The sequence below is a fragment of the Manis javanica genome, chromosome 3 (assembly GCF_040802235.1).
Source record: "Manis javanica isolate MJ-LG chromosome 3, MJ_LKY, whole genome shotgun sequence".
Lineage (NCBI taxonomy): Eukaryota > Metazoa > Chordata > Mammalia > Pholidota > Manidae > Manis > Manis javanica.
Window position 1 is genome coordinate 8,964,446 of NC_133158.1, and position 14,859 is coordinate 8,979,304.

The 14,859-nt window shown below is 40.9% G+C and overlaps 1 protein-coding gene across 25 annotated transcripts in view; it reads right to left on the minus strand.

The window, feature by feature from the left end:
- Positions 1 to 14,859, minus strand: part of FHIT (fragile histidine triad diadenosine triphosphatase) — a 1,286,968-nt gene that overhangs the window by 521,583 nt on the left and 750,526 nt on the right. The gene's annotated exons all lie outside the window — the stretch shown is intronic.

Below are 14,859 nucleotides of genomic sequence, written 5' to 3' on the forward strand. Positions count from 1 at the left end.
ATGGGAAAAGTTGCAGAGAAAGATGGAGGGGGCGGGGAGGGAAATGTTCCTTCGCAGAAATAAGTCAGTTGTCGGTTATTGCTGTTCCTTAAACACCTTAAGAAAACAGAGAAACAGGTCAGGCAAATCTTATCCACCAGATCACTGTGCCTCTGGGCCTTGTCACAACACAGACACCTCATCACAAGGGTCAAGACCACACTCACTGGCATCTGAGCACGTGAGGTTGCTGAGGAGAATCAGACTCCCAGTCAGTACAACTGGAGACCAGTCGACTTCAGGGCCCAGGAACAGACATTTTAAAAGTTCATGAATCTCTTGTGTCAAGGCTTCACTGTTGCTGTAACAAGTCGTATAAACTTTGGGGTTTAAGATAACCCAAATGTATGCTCCTGTTACAGTTCTGGAGGCCAGACATCCACAGTCAGGTTCACTGAGCGAAGTCAAGGTAGGCTGATTTCTTCTGGATTTCTTTAAAGGGAGAATCTACTTCCATGTATTTTCAGCCCCTCTTGGCTGCCAGTAGGCCTTAGTTCGTGGCCCCTTGCCCAGTCTTCAAGCTGTCTTCCTCCAGTCTCTGCTTCCCTTGTCGCCCTGCCCTTCCCTTTGATGCCGACTCCTCCTGCCTCTTACAAAGCCCTGTGACTTCATGGGGCCCACCCGGGGAATCCAGGAAAACCACCTCATCTCAACCTCCTTAATTTTATCACATCTACAAAGACCTTCCTGCCACATAAGGTGAAACTGACATGCTCCAAGAATGAGGCTGTAGACATATTTGGACCTACTTTGCCATCTTTCAGCCTACCACAATTGAGTTTTCTTTTTTAAATTTTAAAGCTAATTCATTCGCTCATGCTCTCATTCACTTGCCCACCCCCTGCACTCCACAGGAGCTTGGTCAGGGCTTCCTCAACAGGATGGCGAGCAAACTGGCCTGCCATGGACCTTCTAAAGATGTGCTGACAAATTCTGATCAATACATAAAGTTGATTTCTGCTACAACTGCATATACATTCTGACAGGGTGATGTTTCTCAGGGAAAAAAAGTCACACACACTGAGTAGAGTAGGTGATGGAGCACTGTATAGATTGGGTAACGAGCTGCCAGTAAAAGGGCAGACTCAGTGCTTAACATTAAAGTGGTACTAGAGAAATGTAACCAATTTTCTGGAAGCTGCAGAGCTGTGTTTACAGGAAGATACAGGAATTTGCCTTGTGAGCACATATAAGACCATGGCAAGGGCAGTGAATGATCCAACTCAAACTGCAGCAACGCCACAGTGAGAACAAATGAATGAAGTGATTAATCGTGGAAGCTTCCAGAGATGCTGTGGGAAGCTGTTCCTCTCTACTTGCACTGTAATTACCATTACTTGTTTCGGGTTGCTGATTTTCGGTCTTCATGTCAGGACGGACCCCTGGTTCTGGGAATGGAGTTATCTTCCCATCAGCCTTTGGGGGCAGGGTGGATGCTACACAAAATAGGATTGTGTTGGGAAGAAAAACAGGGAACCTAAGTTGGGTAAACCACTCAAAGGGTGCACCACACCACATCTTCCCAAATGAACCCCATCACTTGGGGTTTTAGAACCTCAGTTTAAAGCGCTCCACAGGATGGCAACTTACATCTGAATTTCTCCCACACAAGGTCTTCCTAATGTAACTTTTTGTATACACCACCAGTCCATATTTTAAGTTGAACCATTTAAAATAAACTTTTTAAATTCAGTGACAATCTTCCATCCATGTTTTTATATCGTTTAAACATAGGTGAAAATCAATTACTGCTTTAAACTTGCCCTTCCGTTTAATTTTGTTTCTCCTTGTCTAAGATTCTAGAAACAAGCATGTTCACTGAAGGTGAAGAAGGGCTGACAGTGGAGGGGGGTTAGAGGCAGTGATGGTATTACTACAACTGGGTGGGGGGTAAGAAAATGTTCTCAGGACCAAACCTCTAAATAAGATTTGAGTAAATTGAAAAGAAGAAAACAAGTGACAAAAATGGTTAACGGGAGTGAAATTTGTTTTTCTAGAATTTTAGTCATATCATAACGTCTCCAATAAAGGAGCATTTTAACAGGTACACACTAAAACTTAAACTTTTGACTCAGATTTAAATTCAGGTGGTGAGTCCTGTCCAATCACTGTAAAGAGAAAGACTGTATATTCTGAATGTTACATTTGAATTAGGTGACAATTAACTTCCTGATTTCATTTTCAGACATTCATATAAATCTTTAAAGAATGATACAGTCACTGACCTGAAAACAGCCAATCAAATGAGCCACACACACCTGTGTAAAACTTGTGCTATAAATTTTAAATTACAAGTAACATAAAGGAAAGATGTGTAATTTTAATTACGGAGATATAAATTTGAAATACAGGAACACAGTAATATTTTAATCTTACTGATAATTCTTTAAAATTACCTAACATTTTTATGTCAGCAAATATTGCCTCAAGGACTCAACTGAAACCTAAATCATAATGATCATCCATTAACTAATGTATTAAATAAAACACGTTCGACTGTGCACTAAATCTAATGAGATGGCCAGAATGAAGGCAGAGCTACAAATTTTGGTAAGAATTATGACAATTACTAGAGGTCTTTTAACTTGTTCTCTGTGTCAGCAGGGATACCCCAAAACAAGATTGCTCCTCTCCTTTCTTCAGGCTTATGGCCTTACCAAACAAAAATAGTAGTTACATTTTTGTAACAAAAGTAATAGTTAGCATTTGCTAAGTGGTATTCACCTTGCAAGGAATGGGCAGCTATCTCCCTTAATACTTAGAGCAACTTGAAAGAAAGGCGCCACTGTCCCCATTTAAGAGATGAGAAATCAAGTGTTGAGGAATTAAATAACTTGTCCAAAATTACAGAACTGATGTGTGACAGAAGAACCCTAAAGTCTATGGGGAAATTGCTGGAATCCAGAGACTTCCTATATGTAAGTTATCCATCACTGCTTTTCACACAAATTCTAGATCAGCATTTCCCATGGAATTTTTTTTAGAAACATAATTGTCCAGGGACAACCCACAGAAATACCGTGAGGCCAATGTACTGTTTTTATTATACATTTCCAGGTAATTATTATGCCTACTCAATGTTCACAACTGGTCTCTGTATTTCAAGAGATCCTTGAGTATATTAGCACAAAACATTCTTTTTTAAAAACAGCACATCCTATTAGTACCATAAATATATAAAATAGATGACATACCTGTAATAGTAAGGTGCTTTTTATACATTATTACATGTGAAGCCACATTAACTTGGAGAGGGTGACAGAGATGATTATTAAACCCAATTAAGGTTTTAGCCAAAGGCACAAATCATCTATCCCTCGGACCCTGGAGGCAACTCAAGAGATTACAGTCCCCAGTTCTCTGGTTCATTAATAAGTGTATAAGGCCCAGAGAGGTACACTGACTGTTCTAAGATCACTCAGCTAGAAAACAAGGGTAGTAAATGAAATTCAGCTCCTACAATTACGATGTAATGTGTTACTTCCAGTGGCCCACTGGGCCTGCTTCCAGCCTTCTTTCTTTACAGTCAGCACCATTTTCCCATTACTTTCACCTTGCCAATCCCATGGATAATAAAGAGAGGATGACAGGGTGGAGCTGAAAGATTCCTACTGGGCAATTTTGAGTACTTCCTGAGAGCAAGACACTGTCACACGCCATCTTATTGGACCTCAGTGAGCTCTCTCCCCAAAGATGCTGACAATGAGGTTCAGATAGGTTATGTGACTCGCTCCAGGTCACACTGCCAGCTGGAAGCAAGGACAGGACTCTGAGGTCTGCAGACTCCACATCAGGAGGCTGGGCTCACTTGGAACAGCTGCCCAAGTAGTCAAGCTCATGATTTTGGTCATATCCTGTGCTTCCTGTACTACCCTTCATAGTCTATTTTCTTTACCTCTGCTCCATGTGTCCTTAAATTATTTTAATTTAAAATGAAAATGGTCCATCTCTACTATAACCAGCAAGCTGGTCCTCACTTACCAGAGACAGTTACCCTGTTAACCTTAAAACAAAAGGGATATCAAACTCTGCCTGGAAGGGCTGCTGCCTGAGGCTCTGAGCCTGGGGCCTGTGTATACTCTTTTAAGAGGAAGATTAGCCAATGTTAGAAAGATAAACTTTCCCTCTGGGCTAATGAGAAGGGCTTAAAGAAGTGAAAGGGAGTCACTCCCAAACCTGCCAGAAATGCCAGCTGAGAATTAGTGGTTTCCAAGCTTGCTTGGAGCCACAGAACCCTTCCGTCAGATAAAATCTTAGTAACAATAAACAACAACAATATGATGCTGATAATTAATACTACTTGCATCAGATTTTTCAAGCCTCCAAATACAAGCAAAGTCAGTGTTTACAAATTTTAACTCATTTCCTTTCACAACCTGCTTGGCATGGAGAGGCTAAGTAACTTGCTGGAGGTCTCCCTGCTAATTAAAAACAGCCCAGGATTTGATTCCCAGAGGTCTGACTGGAGTTCCTGCTCCTACCAGATCGCCACCCAGAGGCCTGGTTATCTACAGTGGAAGGGGATCAAGGAGCTGAAGAGCCCCTCCTTTCCTCTTTCCAAAAAGGCTCTCCTAACACAGTTACAAATAAAAAACAAATGGCAGAAGAAAGGCAAATGCGTCCACTCTACGGCTCGATCTGATTACTTGAGGCTGATTCATTACTTTATTTAACTTTCTGCTTCCTTTCAGGTCATCCTTTTTAATGCTCTTCTTGTTTAACTTGACCAATGATATCTTGGTGCTTTCTTTTCTTTGCAAAACATGCTGCTGGTTCGAGGACCTCCAACACATTAAAATCCTTTGGAGAGTAAGGTTTTCCCTTTTTTCTTGGAATAGATGGCATCAATGAGGTGCATCTGATGATCGTGAGCATTCTAGGTCTTTCTGAACTCACACCACAGCTCATTATAAAGGCAACTGGACTATTCCCACTGTGTTACTGTGTCCCTCTAATTCTTCATATTTACCAAAGAACATGTCAGCATTTTATATGCAGAGAGTGAGATAGCAAAGTGGAGTTTTTTCCACATTATTCTGATATGTATTTTTATAGATGATTACAGAAAGAAAAACACTGTGATGTAGAAATATAAAGGCACATTACATATATTATGATTACATTTTACTAAATTCTGTTAAGTGACCAGGGGGTTTTTAGAAGGCAAAGATCCTTCCAAATTAAATTATTATTATTAAACCCCTAAGCCTCATATTGAGTTTCGACTGTCACTAGAAATGTTTGATAAATTAAATAATATGCAGTGAAGAAGCATTAGACATAGTTTAATGTATTTAAAATAGATTCCCTACAATAAGTGCAAACTAAGACCTGGAATGCTTGAAATACATTTTTCCTCTAGCGAAAGTGTTTTGTTTTATATTTGTTTTTTAGAAATCTAATTAATCAAAGCTACAGAGCAATAATCTAGCATATAGAAACACCTTGAGAGTTGGGTTTAATGCTTACCTCTCTAAATTTATTCTGTTGCTAAAGTTTTTTTATTTCGCATCTAATAGGATTTAGTGAATAGAATAATAATGTAGATATGCAGCTCAATTTCCAACAGTAGAAGAAATTTCAAATGTAATAAACCAAACCAAAAGGGAATTAATAATACAGAGTCAAAGTATAATGGCCACTTCAGAATAAAATTGAATCAGCGTCCGTTCGCCTGCAAAGAGGGCATCTGGAGCGGAGGGGTCAGGAGGAAGATGAGATTTACAGAAAAATCATGTTATGTGACACTTTCACTGGTGCATTTACATCTTGGACTGTACAATTGTTCTTGAAATGTTTCCAAATGTATGTAGTCATCAGCTGTATACATGTAAGATTAAGGATGTTGGTGAATTTATTTCTAGCTAACCATCAAATTCTTAGTTGTTTTAAGTGATATGAAGTGTCCATACTAGATATATTTGTATCCTGTTCCCCTATGTTTGGGTAGATTTCTACCTAAATTTTGCAATCATAGGTGAACAGGATACCAATATTTCTGGTGTGGTACTTCATATCACTTAAAACAAAACAACTAAGAACTTGATGGTTAGCTAATAATATATTCACCAATATCCTAAATCTTACATGCACCCCATCCCATCTCAGTAATTGGTGATTACTGTGTATTGAAATCCCTCACTAGAATTCTCTGCCTTTGCCAAGGTTACCAGTAAACGTGACCATCCACTGAGGGATAGAGTAAAACATATTCCCGCACTGTGACGCACACTGAAAGAGGAACAAAGAAAATGAGGAATTTGCTCCTGTTCCAATTAGGAGTACATTCACACAGATCTGTAGTGGAAAGTATCAAGACCTACAATATACTACTTTCTTCAGAGGCCAAAGCTCAAAATATCAGAACCAACTGGGATCTTCCTTAAGATGCAGATTCTCGGGACTCACTGCAGACTTACCAGAAGAATCTCCTAAGGGTTAGAGACCAGGAATATTGACTTTTAAGCACACCCAAGTCTACTATGTCCTGGTTGAATGACCTGTGGGCTGTAGTAAGGTCCCAGAGGAAACAGATGCTTCCAACACAGATGATTCATATCATAAAATACCAAAGAGACTGTGACAAAAGGATTATTAACAGAAGGGCAGGTGGGGAAAGGAACCAACAAGGTAGGTGGAGGTGCTTAGAGTGCAGCAACACCAGGAAGCCACAGCATCCTGGGGCCTTGGAGGGGTGGGGGAGCTGCGGTGATGCCACAGCCTGGTGAGGACTGGAGCACCGAGAAAGGGCAGCCAGGAAGGGGAGCCATTGCTGACCGCAGTGCTCTAGCAGGGAGGAAGGAGGAAAGAGAGCCCCAACTGCTTTCTGCTCCAAGCCTGATTTCCTGCCTAGCTGTGATGTCAGTCAAGCCCAGATCCCATCCATAAAGGAGCCTGGGCAGCGGAGTCCACAGGACAGAAAAGGGCAGAGACTGCACACAGAGTAAGGCAGAAGGGTCAGAGCAGGGAGGTGGGCAAGCATGGCACGGTAACCAACACAGTGACCCGGTACAATCACCACAAAATCGCCCCGTCGCAGTACAGATATGAACATCCCGAGTTCCATACGCTACGTGAAGTAGACTACGAAAAGACACTCGTAATCAGGATGTTCCCCAGAGGTGCACAACGACCCTTACCAAGCCAAAACTTTGTCTTGATTTATGCTGTGGTCCTGTCTAGGCCCAGCTTCACCACCCAGGTCACAGTCTTCAAAAAAACTGGAACCAATGGTACCCCTAGAGTCAGCAATAAGCGAAAATGGTGTCTTTGACTTCAAATTATAAGGTAACACGCTAATGAATAACCATGGTGTGATCAGTCGATTCAGGACCTCAATGTAGAATAGAAGAATCCATCCATTATCTGCTCAACGTAATTCTTTCATCCCAGCAACTTTAAAAATAGCGGAAGAAAATTACTGTCCCTTGGTAAAAGCCTTTTGAATTTCATATGCATGTAATTAGGTAACTGCCAGCTCAAGGACTAGAACCATGACAAATAGTTGTTCTTTTCATATTAGAAGAATAGACTGTTCAATGAGCAATATTGATGTTTCCCACACCTATTTATGCAGTTTTCCTACTTTTTTTTTTTAGTTTAACCATTTTAACATTTAATGATGCCTTTGTGACCACTGTTCTACAGCTGGGAGTTTTAGCCATTTGCTTTTAAAAACAGCTAGGAACAACCTACCTGTGTGCAATAAAACATACCTTGCTCCTCACCACAAGCCCTTGGCGATCCGCACCGCCACCAGAGGATTTTAACCAGACCATCTTTACGAGCGAACAGAAAAGCAAACAGAGAATATGAATTCACCGGGCAATACATCTACTAATCATGACTGGTCTGCCTTAACCTATAGCAATGATCTTAGCTCAGCTGCTCAGAGCTCATTTCTTTGTAACTAAGGGAGAACCTGAAGCACAGAACTGGGTTAGGACTTAGGGACGGGTTTGGATGGGTAACTAGCAGCAGAAAGCGCAGAACCGTGAGACTACACAGCTGTTCCATGTGCATGCCTGCCTTTTCTAAAGGGTGCATCCAGCAAATGAGCAGCAAGAACAAAGAAGGCCCAAACCATTCATTCACTTGTGCTTCCCTCTGACCTAGCCATGCTTCAGCATGTCTGATGCCTCCTGCCCCTCCACACACAGCTGCAGAAACTTAGATGAGACAAGCACTTCATACCTATTAGCAAACAATGTGTATGTTTTTTACACTTCTAATGATCCTTAAAAATGTTCACATATTTGGTAAGCAAACATTCCCACCACAGAGAAGCCACAAAAGTGAAAGGCAAAACCCTTTTATTTGGTATGATCAAAATTCAAATATCATTGCCTCGTAATTTCAAATAATAATTTACAGCTGAAGGTGGTGAGCTACCATATCGCATGTAGACTGCGAGGTTCACATTTGGCAAACCTGGCTGTGGAATGCGGCAATAAATTATTTCCAATCTCTCGGTCTTTTTGGTAATTCACTCTGTGTTTTACAAACAATCAGGCTCCCAGGTTTCCAAGGGATTCTAAGCACATCGCTCAGACTGACAGAGCAAGTATTCCAGACAATTGGTTCCCTGAGGGTCAAGACAGCGATGCTCGATCAGGATTCAAACGGGTCATAAACCCTTCATGGATCTCTCTCAAGTGGGTGGCGATGTCTCCCTAGGGCCCCTCATCATCTGCTGCTACAGTCAAGCACTTGTCATTATAGACAAACACCCCGTCAGTCTTAGGTACTCATCCAATCAAGTCTTCCTACAACCAGGGAAGAGAACCAGTGGTACAAAGAAATCTAGAGAGAAAAATTGGGCATGCGTGCCTATCCAGGCACAGCTGCTCACTGCACACTTTATTTCTATATCTGTGCTTGCAGCATTGCCACCAAACTCAGCACCTGTTTATCTACCATGATTGCAGGCATCCATATCATTCTGGGACCACATACGTCAAAGCCCTAAAAAGTCAAACCCATTTCTAAGAATTTATCCTAAGGAAATAATTGGGCAAGTGCCTGAGAGATGTATGTACAAGGTTGTTCGCTGCTGTGTTCTTTACAGAAGAGGTTGGAAACACATCAATCTCAGTTTCGTTGTCCGCCGAGTTGGATTGCAAAATCTTATTTACACCTGTTACAATTACATCTTGCCACCTATCACCAGGAGCAGACTGTACACGTGGTTTCACCTAAAGGAGCATCACAGTCCTGAGTGCACAGATTTTAAAGCAGAAGCTCTAGTCCAGTCTTGCCCACGCCTTTCAGTTCCTGAAAGGCAGCCAGACCTCAGTTTTCTTGTACAAGCATGACCCCAACCTCTCCTTATACAAAACTCTTGGAAGGCTTCCTACTATCCCCTGGACCCTTCTGAGCACCTTAGCATGGATTTGAAGGCCCTGCCTCGTCCCCCAGCTCACCTGGTGCCACCCTTCTCACCTTCCTGTGCTCCGCCACGCGGGGTTTCACCCTCACCGTTGGACCTTTGCACACTGTGTTCATTCATTTCCTTACTCATTGGCCCAGCTAGCTCCAGCTTGCCCTGCATCTCTCAGAGACCTGTCCTGATTTCTCTCCCATTCTTTCCATGGTAGATTCCAGCGCCCCACCCTGATGAATCCCCACCTTAAGCACCTTGGGGGCAGGGACTATGGCTTGTTCATATTTTAGATGACAACGAATAAATGAAGCATGCCCTAAGAGCTACAGCTCCTGATTCTCTGAATCACTTACCCCTCGTCACTACTTCTGTATATTATGTACACACAAATAAGGGGTGCATCCAAGAGATATGCAGAGCAGGACAAGTGCCATGACGTTTTTTCATGCTTTAATGCTTAGTAGGCATTACACTTCCTGAGCGTAAATGCGTATCTATACCTACTGTATGCTAAATGCTCCATGTATGTGATACAGATTCACTCTGTGCTGAGCAAAGTGGCCTTTCCAATACACCCGCAGTGACTGAGACCTGGCCTAAGTAAGGAACATGATTTCGACCATCTGAGCAATGGAAGAAGGCAGGGGAACAGATGGATACTTTGGACCAGAAACTGATCAAGATGTAAGTAGGGGCCAAACTAGCTGAGGGCTGCATCACTCTCCTGCACGAGCTGGACGTGGTGTTAACAGGCACACCACTTCTGGGTCTTGTGTACACTGTAGAAGTCTTTGGGGGGCCTCCCCGAGCCTGGGGCGATGGCCAGGCCACTGGCTGCATGACTTTCCTCTTAATTGCTATCACTCTGGGAGCTCCCCTGGTGGGCAAAGTCAACTATTTTGGGGAGAATCACTTTGAACAAAACAAGGCTTTATATATCCAGCTTCTACCCCTCTTCCATCCCTTGACTCCCCCCACCTCCAACACAGCCAGGAATTTGCTCTCCAGAAACAAAGATGACAGAAATAAAGTTAGAGACATGGAGATGCTATCACAGCCCACTCAGAGAAACATTTTTACCCTTCCTTATCTCAACCCTGGCTTGGCCGACATTGTGTCTGCTCCTAGACATCACTTAACAGAAGACGTTCAAAACTTTGGAAACAATTTATTTAAAGAAAACTCCATTTCCAGGATCCATGACTGTATTCAAAGGTAATAAAATATAAATGAGAAAAAAAAAAACCTAATAAACTGAATCGAAGGCTACATTTCAATAATAAGGTTTGGGAGGCATTTACTAGCCACGTGCATCTCACTCTCCAGACTTCTAACATGGGCTGAATTGCTGCACGGAAAGGAAAGCTCGGATTGCTTCTGTTATCCAGTGCAGGTGCTTTTTGGAGCTGAACGGTGTGACTTTTGCTTCAGAGCACTTGTATCCAATCAATACATAATGCTAAATGTCATTTAAAATCAATTTAATTGTACTCTTCCTCCCCCACGAGTCAAGGGGGGAACAAAGGTAACATTTGAGATATGAAACCATTCAGCCATTTCCCAAAGGTGACCCAGATCCCCTGCTTCTAATGGTGTAGAAAGGTAAACACCGTTGGTTCATACTATAAACTTCACATCAGAAAAAAACATTCTGCTGACACAGCTAAGATATCATGCCCTAGAAGGGATGTTTGAACCTCGGTTCTTTTATTTCAAACCACTAACTATTAAAAGCTTCTTCACTTGTTATAAATTTTTTTCCAAATTATGGGATATTTGAAAAGAACATAAATACACATAATATATGTTTTTAATTTTCTGTAGATTGTATATTCCTAAATATATGTATTACTATATGCAGTATTTGCTATCATACATATTTTTAATATATAATTTGTAGCAATTACACACACACACACACACACACACACACACACAGAGCTAACCTTGAGTGTTCACACAATGGTCTAGACTCGGTGCTACCCACAGCTTCCATCCATGTGACCAACAGTTCCCAACTCTGTGCCAGGTTATATTATTTACTCTCAAGGAAAATAAGGCTCAGAGAGCTTTTAAAAGCAGCAAATTCAGGACTCAAATATCTGAATTCAGTAGAATTTGGAAACTTTATATAAGGATATTTAAGCAATTCCAAAAGAACTACGTTTCACCTGGATTCTCCTAGCTCAAGTGTCCTACTTATAAAAAGTACATTTTTATTAAACCAGTTGACATTTGTGGTTCACATAGATATAGGATGTAATAGCATTTTTTGCTGTCTACATTCAAGTAACTGTGCAGTTACAGTATATAAGCAACATAATTTTTAAGGCCTTTTCTAATAGCAACTGAAAATAGCCCTATGCAGCATACCCATGCAAAATACAAGTTCTTTAAAAACTTGAATTTGATTTATAGAATTACAAAATAAAGTTTTATTAAAAAGACCATCTATATATAGTATCAGTTAAATATAATGAGGGTAGAATGTTTGTTTTTTTAAATAAAAAGATTGGGTTATACCACAACATAATCTGATTTGTAAAGTTAAAAAAAATAGTAGTTCACAAGAAAATTCTCGATTTTATGGCTCATGTGCTAGAATAGAGACAAAATGACAAAACTTCTCCAATCTTAGAAGTAAAAATGTCTGAAGTTGTGACAATCTGAGCAAGAAAACTGAGTCAGTTTGATGCACCAAAAGTGTCTTCAGAAATGTTAAGACATAAGTGTATGCATACAAATGGTTCCATATTGTTTTATCTTTGTGTTTCCTCTGGATCAAAGTTTCGGAGTAAATTGTATTGATGACAGGAAATGGGAGTAGATGAATGGATTATCTCTGCTTGGTATTTGATAATTCTTCATTTACGTCTCACAGGTTCAAACGTGGTTCACTATACCCTGAATAAGGTTCTAGGGTTGTGCTGACCAGTATGGTAGCCACCAGCCACATGTCATTATTGAGCAAGTGCTATTTGCTAGTCTATTTCACCTGCTACAAGTGTACAACACACACGGGATTTCAAAGACTCATCACAGAAAAAAGAATACAAAACAGCTCATTAATTTTTCATACTGATTGCATATTTAAATATCTTAGATGTATTAGGTTGACTTAATTATATTAAAATTAATTTTACCTATTCTGCTTTTTTTTTTTTTTACTTTTTAACTTCTTTAATGTGGCTACTAGAAAATGTAAATATCACACTTGCGGCTTGCATTTTATTTCCATTGGGCAGTACTAATTTGGGGTGGGTTAGGGAAGATGATATGCTCCCATTTCTGACTAAGAACCTTTTTTTTAATATGTTAAATTACCAATTATATTTTTTTAGAGAAAGCACACACATTTTTACATAGAACATATTCTGACAGATGTGACAGGAAACATGAAAAACGCTTGCTTTGTATCATAATGATTATATTCCTAATAGCAACAGCTGCTAGTCCGTACAAGCAAGAGACTGTTTCTCCACATACCACAAGAGCTAACATTCAATCATGAAAGAAAACTAATTCTCCCTGGGCTTTCTCCACATGCTTTACATCAGTAGCAAGCTGTACATTCGCACGTACTCTGAAAATATGAACCAAGTCGTAGTTCCTTCCTGGCTGACTGCTTTGCTTTGCCACTTCTCCCTTAATATGGCAAAACAAAGTGCTCACATTGGGCTGATTCAGAAGCAAGTGATCATTCAAGACCTGTACAAAACCCAGCCAAAAGGAAACCCAGCCAGGTGAGCATTTCTGGTTTTCCTTAGTTACAGAGGCCATCAGAAGACATCAGTTTCTTGAAGGACAAGGAGAAACCTTGGTTAAAATTCAGCTGTTACAGAACATGTTCTTTGTTTTATGACACTTGAGAATGGCTTCAAGGTCTCTCACAGATTTCAAGATTCAACTATCACATTTTGTGGTTAAGAACTACACCTCACTTATCAAAACTTAATTTGATCTGTGCTGTCCAGAATCAAAGCCAACAGCTCCAGGTGGTTATTTACTATAACATTTATAAATATAAAGCAACTAAACTTAAATATTCCATTCCTCAAGCCTCAGGAACCACATTTCAGGTGCCCCATCAGCACTTGTGGCTACCATACAAGGCATTGCAGGGCATTGTGATCGCGGTAGATCATTCTATGGGACAGCACTGAATCAGATTTTTTAAAAATGCACGAAATGAGCAATCTGGAAAAACTTAAGGAAGAAAAGGAGCAAGTGGGCTAGAGAAAGGCGTGTGAGTGGAATGCACATGAAGGGACTGCTTCAAAACACATCACATCGGTGCACTTAACATTATGTCACACCAAAGAAAAGGAAGTTCCCATCATTAGTTTGGCGAGCTTATGTGTTATGCTTAGAGATGAAGACTGAATGTAAAAGAGCGGACTGAATTTCACTTCTCTATACCGATTTGATGGTGGGCATGGCCACACAGACTAAGACTCAAGCAAAAATTCAGCCACTGATGAATTATGGTTTTGCATTTTTACAAGAGGTAGCTAGGCTCCCTGGCATTTCCTCTTGGCCTGAGTTCACAATGTAGAGACACTGGTTCTCTCCTTAATGTGCTAAATTTGGGTGCTCTACATTAGAGAACAAATACTTTTTTATCAAAGGGTAGATAAAAAAATCACAATACATGCATTTTCTATTGCTTCTCCCCCAGTAAGAAGAGATGAAGCAATACTGGAGTTAAAATAGTCAAGCAATGGTTAAGAGCCTGCCTCTGGAATACTAAAGACTGCTTTTCTGTGGCTTTCCTACTTTCTAGGTAGGCAAGCATGAGCTCTGCCTCAGTCTCCCATCTGCAAAGCCTGTGTGAGACAAAGCCTGAATAATTCGGGGTACACCAAGGAGGTTAGAAGGATACACAAGTTCTGACTAGAGGAGTGCTTAACAAAGGCAATCATTCTTTCTCTGCTGCTAATTATTCATGTTTAAAATGCAGACCACACTTTTGCCGTAGTGAATACAAATAAGTATACCTTAAATAGCTTATATACTTCAATACTACACACCGATGGTGAAATACCACAAACTGTTCCCTGAGCCTCACAGGCTGTCTTAGTGGCACAGAAGATACTCACATGGTACTGTACACATGGCCAGCATGGTGAGCTGCTCTGTAGCACCTGGTGGTGGGACTGGACAAGAGCCAGAAATGCGACTAAACACTTTGTCGGAAGACCAAGTGAGATACGGGATCACTCAGGTCCAGAGAGAGCAGCGATGAGACGTGGAGAGTGCGTGAGGCCCTGCACAGCCTAAGGGCCCCAAAAAGGAAACCAGGTACATTCCTGGGCACTGGCACAACCAAACTTAAAGGACTCTGTAAGGACACTGGCATGCACCCCAAAATATATAAGTGCATATTCCTTCAAGCTCAACCATTGCCAAAAATTTGAAAAGTCATATATCCAAGTTGC